Consider the following 14,283-nt stretch of genomic DNA (forward strand, 5'->3'; position numbering starts at 1 on the left):
TAAAAGAAAAATGGGAAAAAAATAAAGAAGAACAGAAAGATGTAGGAAAAGAAAGACTGCAAGTCGAGGGAGCAAGAATTGGGTAACTAGTGAAAGGATTTTTTAAAGGAAAAAAAATAACAGAGAAAACAAAATTAAAAATTTAAATTAGTGAGGGAGAACCTGGAGAGCTGGCTGAGAGGTGATAGGCACAACTGCTTTTGCAGAGGTAAGGGTAAGGGTAAGGGCCCAGCATCTACAGGACATCTCAGGATCATCTGTCACTCCAGCTCCAGAGAACCTTATGTCCTCCTCTTGCTTCTGTGCTCACTAACACCCGTGATATACATACATACCAGTAGGCAAAATACCTCAACACACAAAATAAAAATTTAAATTATTTTAATGGCAAAAGTAAAAAAAAAAAAGGGAAATACACATTCCAGCAAAATAACAATAACAAAAAATTTCCTTGAAAAATCTCTGCCTTTAGCTAGCTGTGATGGTGCAGGTCTTTAATCCCAGCCCTTAGGAGACAAGGACCTCTGTGAGTTTGATGTCAGCCTGGTCTATATGATGAGTTCCAGGACAGCCAGAGCTACAGAATTGTGATGCCCTCTCTCAAAAAATACAGAAGAATATTCTGTCCTTGCCCCCACTGACTTTACTTTTTCCATGCAATATCAAATATCCAGGCCCAGTCCAGTCCTGAACATTTTCTATTGAGGTCTAGCCTGGTGGGTCCTTCTGTTCCTACTCTCTGCATACCTCCCCTTCCTCAGGTCTAGCCTGGGCTCCACACCATTGCCCTGGTATATTCTGGTGATCTCCACTTCCACTGCCATCAACCTCCAGCTCAGGCCAGCAGGCACATCTGCACACACGTCAGCCCCTCCCCAGCTGTGAGGGGCACAGCGGCTCTTGTGCTCCCAGATAAGCTCTAGGGAACCAGGAATGCTAAACACACAGGCTTGTCTCTTCAAAGAGAGGGAGGCATTACCTGTTTCCCATCCAGGAGGCTGGGAAACATTGTGGTTAACAGCCTGGTGACCTTTGAGCTATCTGTGTATCGAAGAGCACACCGGATCCTCTACCAGAATCTTATCATGAGCTTGTCTATCTATAGAACCCATGTTTAGGGAAGATGTCACTTGTTCTTTTCAAAGAGTACTAGTGTAGTCTTGTCTTATGCTTTAGTGTGCTCAGGGGTTTAAGTTTATCACAAGGATTTTTTCAGCAAATTGTGCTGTGCTTAAGTATGCCTAAAATAAACTACTCAGGGTCAGACTCCCTTCTTCCCTCCTGTGGGTTCTTACTCTCCTGGTTATGGTGGTGATAGAGACCCCCACACCCAAACCCCTCCTATCCTCTGATCCATCCCTCCCACACCATATCCACTGTCCGGTCTGAGCCATTCCCACACATTCTGTGCTTTGTGCCAGCCTGCCGTGTCCACATCAGACACAGATCAACAAAAGAAGTCTATACACCCAGTTCCCATGGAAAATAATACAAGCAATATGAAAGATGAAGGCAGTATCTTCTCCAAACCAAACCTACCTACCAGTACTACAAAAAGTTCTCCAATAAGAATAAACCCCGGATCACAGACATTCTTAATACAGAAATTACAGATTTCACCAATGAATTCTGGGCATTTAGAGAAGAAACAAAGAAACAAGTCAATAAATTTAAAGAGAATAAATGTTTGGGTGATGCCCAACATAACACAATCATAAGACTGATGGAAATAATGAAGACAACCCAGGATTTAAAAAATGAGATTTAAAACAAGAGAGATAGGAATATTGAAGAGAGTTCAAGCTAAAGTGAAGGCAGAACTGAAAATCTTAATGATCAAATTGGAAAATTGAGGGGAAAGTCTCACAAGCATAATGGGTCAAGTAGAAGAAACTTTATCAGGCCTCAAAGATAAAAGTAGAGTGAAGAGATGACACAAAAATATAAAATTAAAAATACATAAGAGAAACATTCCTGAAATGTGGGACACCATGAATATACTAACTGTTAATTATGGGCACATGTGAAAGAGAAGAATCCCAGGTCAATGGCATAGACAAGAACTCCAATAAAGACAGACACAAGTGGCAGGGACTGGCGCGCAACACCTAGAGCAGATCGCCCCACTACAATTAAATCAAAGAGATAGGCCTTTTGTTGGTGAGGTCCCTGGCAAACGGGGAGCCTGGTCCTGTTCTTAAAGACCCTTCTGAGTGGTGAGAGGGATCTTTGCCCGCAGCAAGAGCCAGGAAATGGAGCGAGGGCATTTTGTAAGAGGAGCCCCTGGCCAGCAGGGAAACCTGATCCGGTTTTAAAAGACCCATTAGATAGCATTGATAGGAGGAGATGGGCAGGTGCCAAGGCAAGAATTCACCCAACTTGAAAACACTGGAACCCAATGATCTTACAACAGAAGGACTTGAACACCCTAACCCAGAAGAAGTAGAAAAAATTGACTTTATGAAAGCAATAGAGTCCCTTAAACAACATGTAAAAAAACCCCTTATAGAAATGGATGAAAAGAGCCTAGGCAGTTTGGATGCTCACCTTACTAGACCTGGATGGAGGTGGGTGGTCCTTAGACTTCCTACAGGGCAGGGAACCCTGATTGCTCTTCGAGCTGATGAGGGAGGGAGACTTGATCGGGGGAGGGGGAGGGAAATGGGAGGTGGTGGCAGGGAGGAGGCAGAAATCTTTAATAAATAAATAAATTAATTAAAAAAGCCAAAACAAACAAACAAACAAAAAAAGAAATGGATGAAAAGTATAACAAAAAGTTTGAAGAAATGAGTAAATACGTACATGATACCCTGGGAAACCAAGAAAAAACAATCAAACAGGTAATGAAAACAGTTCAAGAATTGAAAACTGAAATGGAAGCAAGGAAGAAAACACAAACTGAGGACCAGCTGGATATGGAAAATCTAGGTCAATGAGCAGAGTCTACAGAAACAAGCATAATCTATAGAATACAAGAGATAGAAGAAAGAATCTCAGATTCTGAGGACACCATAGAGAAAATAAATGCACTGATCAAAGAAAACAGCAAAGCCAACATATTCTCATCACAAAATATTCAGGAAATATGGGACACAATAAAAAGGCCAAACCTAAGAATAATAGGAATAGAAGAAGGAGAAGAGTCACAGCTCAAAGGCCCAGAAAATATTTTTAACAAAATTATGGAAGAAAACTTTCCCAACATAAAGAAAGATATTCCTTTGAATATTCAAGAAGCATACAGAACACCAAACAGACTGGATCAAAGAAAAACATCCCCTCGCCATATAATAACCAAAACACAAAATATAAAGGTTAAAGAAAGAATATTAAGAGCTGCAAAGGAAAAAGGCCAAGTAACTTATAAAGGTAAACCGATCAGACTTACACCTGACTTCTCTATGGAAACCATGAAAACCAGAAGGTCCTGGATAGGATAGAGGTACTGCAAAAACTAAGAGACCATGGATGCAAACTACTATACCCAGCCAAGCTATTGTTCACTGGAGAAAACAAGAGATTCCAGGATAAGAACAAATTTGAACAATATGTAGCCACAAATCCAGCCCTACAGAAAGTAATAGAAGGAAAATCGCAACCCAAGGAATCCAACATTGCCAACACTGCCTACAATAACTCAGGCATCTAGTGACCCTTCACCAGCACAACTCAAAGAAGGGGGACACACAAACTCTACTACCAAAAACAATAAGAATAACTGGAGTAAACAACCACTGGTCATTAATATCACTTAATATTAATGGTCTCAATTCACCTATAAAAAGGCACAGGCTAAGAGATTGGATACGAGAACAGGATCCAACATTCTGCTGTTTGCAAGAAACACATCTCAACCACAAAGACAAGCATCTACTCAGAGTAAAGGGTTGGGAAAAGGTGTTTCAAGCAAATGGTCCTAAGAAAAAAGCAGATGTGGCCATACTAATTTCTAACAAAACTGACTTCAAACTAAAATCAGAGGAGATCGAGATGGACACTTTATACTCATAACAGGAACAATTCATTGGGATGAAGTCTCAATCCTGAATATCTACACCCCTAATATAAAAGCACCCACTTATGTAAAAGAAATATTACTAGAACTCAAGGCAGACATCAAACCACACACACTAGTAGTAGGAGATTTCAACACACCCCTCTCTCCAATGGTAAAACTTTATTACAGAGCTACAGTATTGAAAACAGCTTGGTATTGGCATAAAAACAGAGAAGTCGACCAATTGGAATCGAATAAAAGACCCTGACTTTAACCCACAAACCTATGAACACTTGATCTCCGATAAAGGAGCTAAAAGTATACAATGGAAAAAAGAGAACATCTTCAACAAATTGTGCTGGCAAAACTGGATGTCAATCTGTAGAAGAATGAAAATAGATCCATATCTATCGCCATGCCCAAAACTCAAGTCCAAATGGATTAAAGACCTCAATATCAGTCCGAACACACTGAACCTGATAGAAGAGAAAGTGGGAAGTACTCTACAACACATGGGCACAGGAGACCACTTCCTACGTATAACCCCAGCAGCACAGACATTAAGGGCCTCATTGAATAAATGGGACCTCCTGAGACTGAGAAGCTTCTATAAAGCAAAGGACACTGTCACTAAGACAAAAAGGCAACCCACTGACTGGGAGAAGATCTTCACCAACCCTGCAACTGACAAAGGTCTGATCTCCAAAATATATAAAGAACTCAAGAAACTAGACCAAGAGGCTAATCAACCCAATTATAAAATGGGGCACTGAGCTGAACAGAGAATTCTCAACAGAAGAAGTTCAAATGGCCAAAAGACACTTAAGGTCATGCTCAACTTCCTTAGAGATCAGGGAAATGCAAATCAAGACAACTTTAAGATACCATCTTACACCTGTCAGAATGGCTAAAATAAAAAACACCAATGATAGCCTTTGCTGGAGAGGTTGTGGAGAAAGGGGTACACTCATCCATTGCTGGTGGGAATGCAAACTTGTGCAACCACTTTGGAAAGCCGTGTTTCGGTTTCTCAGGAAATTCGGGATCAACCTACCCCTGGACCCAGCAATACCACTCTTGGGAATATACCCAAGAGAGGCCCTATCATACAACAAAAGTATATGCTCAACTATGTTCATAGCAGCATTGTTTGTAATAGCCAGAACCTGGAAACAACCTAGATGCCCTTCAATGGAAGAATGGATGAAGAAAGTATGGAATATATACATATTAGAGTACTACTCAGCAATAAAAAACAAGGACTTCTTGAATTTTGCATACAAATGGATAGAAGTAGAAAACACTATCCTGAGTGAGGTAAGCCAGAGCCAAAAAGAGGAACATGGGATGTACTCACTCATATTTGGTTTCTAGCCATAAATAAAGGACATTGAGCCTATAATTCCTGATCCTAGAGAAGCTAAATAAGAAGAAGAACCCAAGGGAAAACATATAGGCATCCTCCTGAATATTAACCTTCATCAGGCAATGAAAGGAGACAGAGACAGAGACCCACATTGGAGCACCGGACAGAAATCTCAAGGTCCAAATCAGGAGCAGAAGGAGAGAGAACATGAGCAGGGAACTCAGGACTGCGAGGGGTGCACCCACACACTGAGACAATGGGGATGTTCTATTGGGAACTCACCAAGGCCAGCTGGCCTGTGTCTGAAAAAGCCTGGGATAAAACCGGACTTGCTGAACATAGCAGACAATGAGGACTACTGAGAACTCAAGAACAATGGCAATGGGTTTTTAATCCTACTGCACGTACTGGCTTTGTGGGAGCCTAGACAGTTTGGATGCTCACCTTACTAGACCTGGATGGAGGTGGGTGGTCCTTGGACTTCCCACAGGGCAGGGAACCCTGATTGCTCTTTGGGCTGACGAGGGAGGGGGACTTGGCTGGGGGAGGGGCAAAAAATGGGAGGCGGTGGGGGGGAAGAGGCAGAAATCTTAAATAAATAAATAAATAAATAAATAAATAAATAAATAAATGAACTCCAATAAAATCAAGGAAGAGTAGTTCTCAATCTTCCCAATGCTGTGACCCTTTAATACAGTTCATTATGTTGTGGTGACCCCCAAACTCTGATGGACAAATTTTCACAAAAAGAGTAAAGATGCAGAGTAACTACAATCCAGCAGTCAAAGGGGGTTCAGTACTCTACAGACAAGTCTTTTTGACCAAAAAACAGAAAAATCAGAAATAAATGATGTGCATCAAATGGACTTAACAGAAATCTACAAAATATTCCACCCACACACTAAAGAATATACCTTTCAGTTCAAGGAAATTTCTCTGAAACAGACCATAACCAGGGACAGATTAACTGTAGTGAAACAATTCTTGACCTTTGAAAGACTGAACTTTTGACAGACCTTACAGAAAAGGGAATCACACTCTTGCCTCTGCCCTGAAGCTGCTTCCCTACTGTGTACTCAGCCTGTGTCAGTTGAATCTGCCTGTAGCAGCACGGAGATGAAATAATCAACCTTATTATGCCTGTGATTTTTGTGTAATCAGCTTTGGCAAATATGCTGATATATTGTTTTAATGTCACATCATGTACTTTCATGCCTCTCACCCAGAAAATTAAATGTGTGTGTATATATGTGTGGTTGTATCAATTGGCTGAAAACAACCAACATGCTGAAAGCCACCGTATAAAACAAATATCAGTCTAAATGTTGGAAAACAATACTTGGATACAGTTTTGTAACACAGGTTTGCAGAGATGTTTGCTATTCTGAGTCAGTTGTGGTAGGTAAAGCAATTTCCCCTTGAAAAACTGTGATAAGATTTCTGTAAAGGATCCCCCACTCCTTTACCATGGGATGCTTTCTGAGCTGTTCAATAAGACCAAGTAACACCCTTTGTTAGGGATAATACAACAGGAACAAAAAGACACACATGCAGGCCAGCAATCACAAATGACAGACAGAAGATACAGTGACAGAAGTGAAGAATTCAAATTCGGGGTCACTGTGGTCAAATTTATCCAAAAAGACATCTATGGTTTTACTTCTTTCTTGTTCTTTCTTTCTTCCTTCCTTCCTTCCTTCCTTCCTTCCTTCCTTCCTTCCTTCCTTCCTTCCTTCCTTTCTGTAGTAATAGGAGCGGCGGCGGGGCTGCGTCCCCAACACCCCAGCCGCCTGCTCGGCTAGATTTTGCCCCGAAATAACAACACACAAACTGTATTCATTTAAACACTGCTTGGCTCATTTCTACCTAGCCTCTTCTAGGCTAACTCTCGCACCTGGACTAGCCCATTTCTTATCATCTGTATAGCACCGGTCTTACCGGGAAGATTCTAGCCTAAGTCCATCCTGGGTCGGAGCTTCATAGCGTGCATCTTCCCTGGAGCAGGGAGCATGGCGTCTATCTGAGGCGTCTGCTCCCGAGAGGAGAGCTGTCGAGTCTGAGCTCACTTCCTCTTCCTCCCAGCGTTCTGTTCTGTTTACTCCACCTACCTATGCTCTAACCAATAAAATGGGCCAAGGCAGTTCCTTTATTAGCCAATGACCTTCCTCCATCATCTTTCTTTCTTTCTTTCTTTCTTTCTTTCTTTCTTTCTTTCTTTCTTTCTTTCTTTCTTTTCTTTCTTTCTTTCTTAAAGATTTCTATCTCCTCCCCGCCACTGCCTCCCATTTCCTTCCCCCTCCCCCAATCAAGTCCCCCTGTCATCACACAGCTAGTTCTCATTTCACGTGGGTTTTTCTTTCCTTTTTTTTCCCCCTTCAATTTGAAATCTTTGTTCTGCGATGGCGTAGCCATCCGTCTCACATTTCCAAGACTGTGAGTGCCCGGAACTTATTTTATACATACCCTTCACAATGATGTCATGCTAGCTGTGTCCTTCTATTAGAGTCAGCCCTGCTGGGCTGTTCCTACTTTTGCTTTCTAATATGTTCCAGCCACCTGGAACAGGGACTGACATGCGGTGGTAGTTACTAAGTACCACCAAATATATGACTAACTTGGAGATGGCATACCTTTGTAAGAGGCAGGGTAAATTATTTCAAGGCCTAGGAGAATCTGTTAGATGCCTGCATGCTGTACAAGAGTCACCCCTGGTCCCCTATCTCCTGAGGCCCTTCACTGTCTTTCCATCTGGCTACTCCTTTGCCTTGGATCTACTTGTGGGAAGTGCCCACAGTCAAGCCTGGACTGCTGCTTGCCTGGACAGTGGCTATCATGGCTACAGCTCTCCAGATCTTTCCATCCCAGTTCTCTTGTCAATTCTGATGGGAGGATTCAAGTTTCATATAGCTCATGAAGAACAGTGAGCTGGGAACTTAGGTAACGATGTCACCGAAAGCATGGGAAAACTATGCAAACACATATGAGGTTATTGTACTGGCTGGCTGGCTCCTGCAGATCAGTGGTTTAAAGCTGTTCAGATGCTATGGATGGCTAAATCCCCAACACTGAACACAGTGACTTTTCCCTTGGAGTATAGAATCTCTGGGTGCAGATGAGATGCTAACACTGGCTACAGGCTGCTAGTGGAATATCACATCACCTGTCTTCCTTATCTCTGCTCTCTAAATCAGCTACCTCTTCCTAGCTCCTCCCTCAGGGATCTTCAGTTTTTGAGGGAGAAATTGGCTTTCAGAATCTCTCTGATGGCCCTCACCACAATAAGTAAGTGGCTATGCATCTTGGCTTCCTGAGAGACTGTAATTATTGTGCCCTAACTCATATCCCAATCCTACCTACATTGAACAGAAGACCGGTAGGGTACAGTATTTCATAATATATGTCACTAATATCATCTAACTTTTACAATTTATTAAATATGAAAGTAGACTATTGAGCAATTCATAGTATTTCTATGCCCTCCACCCCCAGACAAGGACATTGGGACAGAGAATTTTGGGATCTGTTCACAGATGCTGAAGTAGGATGTAGATCATTAGGTTTCACTGGCTTCTACTAAACATAAACAGGAACTACATCTGGGGAACTGTAATGTGAAAAAAAATGCATCAATTATTCAGTCAAGGAGCATTTTGGAACAGGAGAAGCAGAAGGTTGGGCAATATGCTCATTTAGACAATGTTTTATGTTCAAACAGGTGTACTTATGTCTACATACCTGACTCACCCAAACACTTGTGGACTAAAGACAGTCTCTACAGTCCCCAGAGTCATTACATGTCCTACAATGGGCTTTGCCTGATTTAAAGCAGATTCCATTGATGCTCCCTGCTTACCCTAGTGTGGCCATCTTCTCTGCCTTTGTCAGAGGATGTGCTTGTGTGCAGTAGTGGAGGGAAGAGGGAGTATGCACAGGATGCTCTTGGACATCCCTGGCCATCAGAAGCTCAATTGGAATCAGGATACATGCTGCTGGGAAGGTCAGTGGTGTAGCTTGTTCAAAATCAGTTCTTAGTTTCTTTTTTATTGTTTTCATTGAGCTATATATTTTTCTCCTCTGCTCCCCTTTATTCCCCCTCCAATTCTACCCTCTCCCATGATCTCCACACTCCCAAATTATTGAGGACATCTTGTCTTTTTCTACTTCCCATGTAGGTTAGATCCATGTACGTCTCTCTTAGGGTCCTCATTGTTGTCTATGTTCTCTGGGATTGTGAATTGTAGGCTGTTTTTTTTCTTTATGTCTAAAAGTCACTTATGAGTGAGTACATATTATATTTGTCTTTCTTTATCTGGGTTACCTCACTCAATATGATGTTTTTTAGATCCATCCATTTGCCCGCAAATTTCAAGATGTCATTATTTTTTTCTGCTGTGTAGTACTCCATTGTGTAAATGTACCACATTTTCTTCATCCATTCTTCGAGGCATTTAGGTTGTTTCTAGGTTCTGGCAATGACAAATAATGCTGCTGTGAACATAGTTGAATACATGTCCTTGGGATATGATTGAAAATCCTTTGGTATAAACATAAAATTAGTGTTGCTGGGTCTTGAGGTAGGTTGTTTTCTAATTTTCTGAGAAATCACCATACTGATTTCCAAAGTGATTATACCAGTTTGCATTCCCACCAGCAATGCAGGAGTGTTTCCTTACCCCACATCTTTCCCAATATAAGTTGTCAGCAGTGTTTTTGATCTTGGCCATTCTGACAGGTGTAATATGGAATCTCAGAGTTGTTTTGATTTGCATTTCTCTGATGGCTAAGGATGTTGAACATTTCCTTAAGTATCTTTCGCCTCTTTATGATTCATCTGTTGAGAGTTCTCTGTTTAGGTCTGTACTCCGTTTTTATTGGATTATTTAATCTTTTTTATTTTATTTTTTAAAGAGAAAACAAACTACCTTTTTCATTTTATATACCAATTCCAGTTCCCACTCCCTTCCCTCCTTCCATTTCCTCCTCAGAGAGGGTAAAGCACATTGCTGTAGGGGAAGGTCCAAGGCCCCTCTGCTATATCTAGGCTGAGTAAGGTATTCATCCAAAGAGAATGGGTTCCCAAACAGCCAGTCCAAGCAATAGGGATTAATCATGGTGCCACTGCCAGTGATCCCACAATCTGCCCCAGCCATACAACTGCCACCCACATTCAGAGGGACTAGTTTGGTCCCATGCTGGCTCCTTCCCTGTCCAACAGGAGTTGGTGAGCTCCTATTAGCTCAGGTAAACTGTTTGAGTGGGTGTCCCCATCATGGTCTTGACCTCTTTGCTTATATTCTCACTCCTCCCACTCTTCAACTGGACTTTGGGAGCTCAGTCCAGTCCTCTGCTGTAGGTTTTTGCCTCTGTTTCCATCAGTTGCTGGATGAAGGTTCTATGGTGACATTTAAGATATTCATCAATCTGACTACCGGGCGAGGCCAGTTCGAATACCTTCTCTACTATTGCTTAGGGTCTTAGCTGGGGTCATCCTTGTGGATTCCTGGAAATTTCTCTAGTGACAGATTTCTTGCCAGCCCCACAATGGCTTCCTCAATCAAAGTATCTCTTTCCTTGCTCTCCAACTCTGACCCTCCTCCATCTTGACTATCAGGTTTCTTCAAGTTCTCCTCCCCCTCCCCTTCCTTCCTCTTCCTCTTCAATCCTTCCTTTTTCCCCACTCCCATGCTCCAAATTTTGTCATGAGATCTTGTCTATTTCCTCTTCCCAGGTGGATTCATACATTTTTTTTTTTAGGGTTCATCTTGTTACTTAGCTTCTCTAGGGTCGTGGACTATACATAAATTTTCTTTTAGGGTTTACCTTGTTACTTAGCATCTCTAGGGTAGTGGACTCATTATCCTTTGCTTTACAACTAGTATCTACTTATGAGTGAGTACATACCATGTTCATCTTTCTGGGTCTGTGTTACCTCACTCAGGATGTTTTTTTTTGTAGTTCCATCTGTTTGCATACAAATTTCAAGATGTCATTTTTTTACCACTGTGTAATTGTGTAAATGGTGATGTACAATAAAGTTTCTTTACTGTACAGGATTGTGTTGGCTCTCCTGAGTTTTTTTTTCCATAAGAAGTTGATTATTGTTCTCTCAAGGTCCGTGAAGAATTGTGTTGGAATTTTGATGGATATTACAATGAATCTATAGATTGCTTTTGGTAGGATTGCCATTTTTATTATATTGATCCTACCCATTCAAGAGCATGTGAGATCTTTCCATTTTCTGGTATCTTCTTCAATATCTTTCTTCAAAGACTTGAAGTTTTTGTCAAACAGGTCTTTCACTTCTTTGATTAGTGTTATTCCAAGATATTTTATGTTATTTGTGGTTATTGTGAAGTGTGTTGTTTCTCTCATTTCTTTCTCAGCTTCTTTATCATTTGTATCTAGGAGGGCTACTGATATTTTTTTGAGTTTATCTTGTATCCTGCCACATTACTGAAGGTATTTATCAGGTGTAGGAGTTCCCTGGTAGAGTTTTTTGGGGCACTTATGTATACTATCATATCATCTGCAAATAGTGAAAGTTTGACTTCTTCCTTTCCAATTTGAATCCCCTTGATCTCCTTTTGGCGTCTTATTGCTCTAACTAGGACCTTAAGAACTATATTGAATAGATATAAAGAGAGTAGTCTACCTTGTCTTGTTCCTGATCTCAGTGGAATAACTGTGAGTTTCCATTTAGTTTGATGTTGGCTTGCTGTATATTGCCTTTATTATGTTTAGGTATATTCCTTGTATCCCTGATCTCTCCAAGACCTTAATCATGATGGAATGTTTTATTTTGTCAAAGGCTTTTTCAGCATCTAATAAGATGTGATTTTTATTTTTCAGTTTGTTTATATAGTGGATCACATTGACAGATTTTCATATGTTGAACCATCCCTGTATCTCTGGGATGAAGCCGACATGATCATGGTGAATGATTTTTCTGATGTGTTCTTGGATTCGATTTGCCAGTATTTTATTTAGTATTTTTGTATCAATGTTCATGTTCATCAATATTTCTTGAAGAAACAACTCTTTGTCTCATTGATTCTTTGTATTGTTTTTTGTTGTTGTTGATGATGATTTCAGCTATCAATTTGATTATTTCCTGTCATCTAGTCCTCCTGGGTGAGTTTGCTTTTTTTTTGTTCTAGAGTTTTCAGGTGTTCTCTTAACTCACTAGTGTAGGATTTTTCTGGCTTCTTTATGTAGGCATTTAGTGCTATGAACTTTCTTCTTAACATGGTTTCATTGTGTCCCATAAATTTGGGTATGTGTATAGTCATTTTTGTTGAATTTTAGAAAGTCTTTAATTTCTTTCATATTTCTTCCTTGACCTATTGATGATTCACGTGAGTATTGTTTAATTTCCATGCTTTTGTAGATTTTCTGAAATTAGTGTTGCTGTTGAATTCAATTTTAAGCCACGGTGATCCAATAAGATACATAGGGTTATTCCATTTTTTTAAAAAAATCTGTTGAGGTTTGCTTCTTTGTATCTCTTGAGGTCGCAGGCTCAGGCCTGCTCTCACAGAGGTGGCTGGCTCAGGCCTCTAACAAGGCTGGGAAATCACAAACTAAAACCTCCTAGTTTGACATTGATCTGTTATTGGTGATCTACGTGGAGTGAGGAGACATTGTTCCCAGCTCCTAGTTTCTTAAAGTTCTCAGTTTAATGTAACATCAATGTACGTTACTGCCCTCTGTGGTTATTTTTTATGTGACATGGGTGTACTCAACAAATCAGAAAAATTGAAATAACTCCACATATCCTATCTGACCACAATGCAATAAAATTTAAAACAGAGAGCAAACACACCTCAGATAGGTACGCAGTCTCATGGAGATTACACAATCAATTACCAAATAGTGAATGGGTCCAAGAAGAAACCAAGAAAAAAAATATCCTGAGCCTAAATGAAAATGAAGACACATCCACAACTCTGGATACATAAAGACAGTACTGCAGGGGAATGTGTAGCACTAAGTGCCTATGTTTAAAAAATCAGAAGGAGCAAAAATAAATGGCTTACTTATACAATTCAAGAATTTAAAAAAATTTCAAGAAAAAAACTAGTCCCTGTGGGACCTTCACCCCTTATTCTCAAAGGGGCAAGAAGAAATTTCCTAGCAGAATGTTTTCCCAGGAAGATAGTGGCCTTCCCCTTTCCCTCCCAGGAGATTGCAAGCACAAGGTCACTTAGGTCAGCCCAGCCAGCCACCTGGTATAAGCCGATAAAGATGGCCTAACTCAAGACCGTGGCCTTGCTCTAAAAACAAGAAAAAAGCTTACTTAACAGAATGGGAGGGAGCAAAAGTCCTTGTACCCGTGCCAAAGCAGCTTCAAAGATTCTCTTTGTAGTTATGCCTTTAAAAGCTTACCCCACAGAGGAGATACAACTCCTCTCTACCCTGTTGTAATGGGGATGGAGATGAGTTCCAAACATGTTTGTATTATGCTGATTAAACCTTGCTTATTACAGTCTGGGCCTCTCTGGTAGTCTCTCTCTGGGGGTCGTAATCTGGGCACAACAGTCCCAAATCTAGTAGACAGAAAGGAAAGGAACAACAGAAATCAAAGAAGTAGAATCAAAAGAAGCAATACAAAGAATCAAATGATTTAAGAGCCAGTTCCTTGAGAAGATAAGGAAGACCCACCGTGGCCCAGCTAAAAGGAGAGAGAAGCCCAGATTCACAGACACAGAAGCAAACTGGGAACATTGCAACAGACACAAAATAAACTCAGAATATGATAAGGAACTGCTTTTGAAAACTGTACTCCATTAAGTTGGAAAATCAAAAAGAAGTAAATCAATTTCTAGATTTACCCATACCACAAATTTAAACCAAAAAGCGATCAACAATCTAAACAGACCCATCACAAATGAGGAGATTGAAACTGTAATAAAAATCTATT

The 14,283-nt window shown here is 40.6% G+C and overlaps 1 protein-coding gene across 1 annotated transcript in view; it reads right to left on the reverse strand.

The window, feature by feature from the left end:
- LOC142845795 (glutathione S-transferase A2-like) overlaps window positions 1–14,283 on the reverse strand; it is a 70,428-nt gene that overhangs the window by 46,937 nt on the left and 9,208 nt on the right. The gene's annotated exons all lie outside the window — the stretch shown is intronic.

Source organism: Microtus pennsylvanicus, chromosome 3, assembly GCF_037038515.1.
Source record: "Microtus pennsylvanicus isolate mMicPen1 chromosome 3, mMicPen1.hap1, whole genome shotgun sequence".
Classification (NCBI taxonomy): Eukaryota; Metazoa; Chordata; class Mammalia; order Rodentia; family Cricetidae; genus Microtus; species Microtus pennsylvanicus.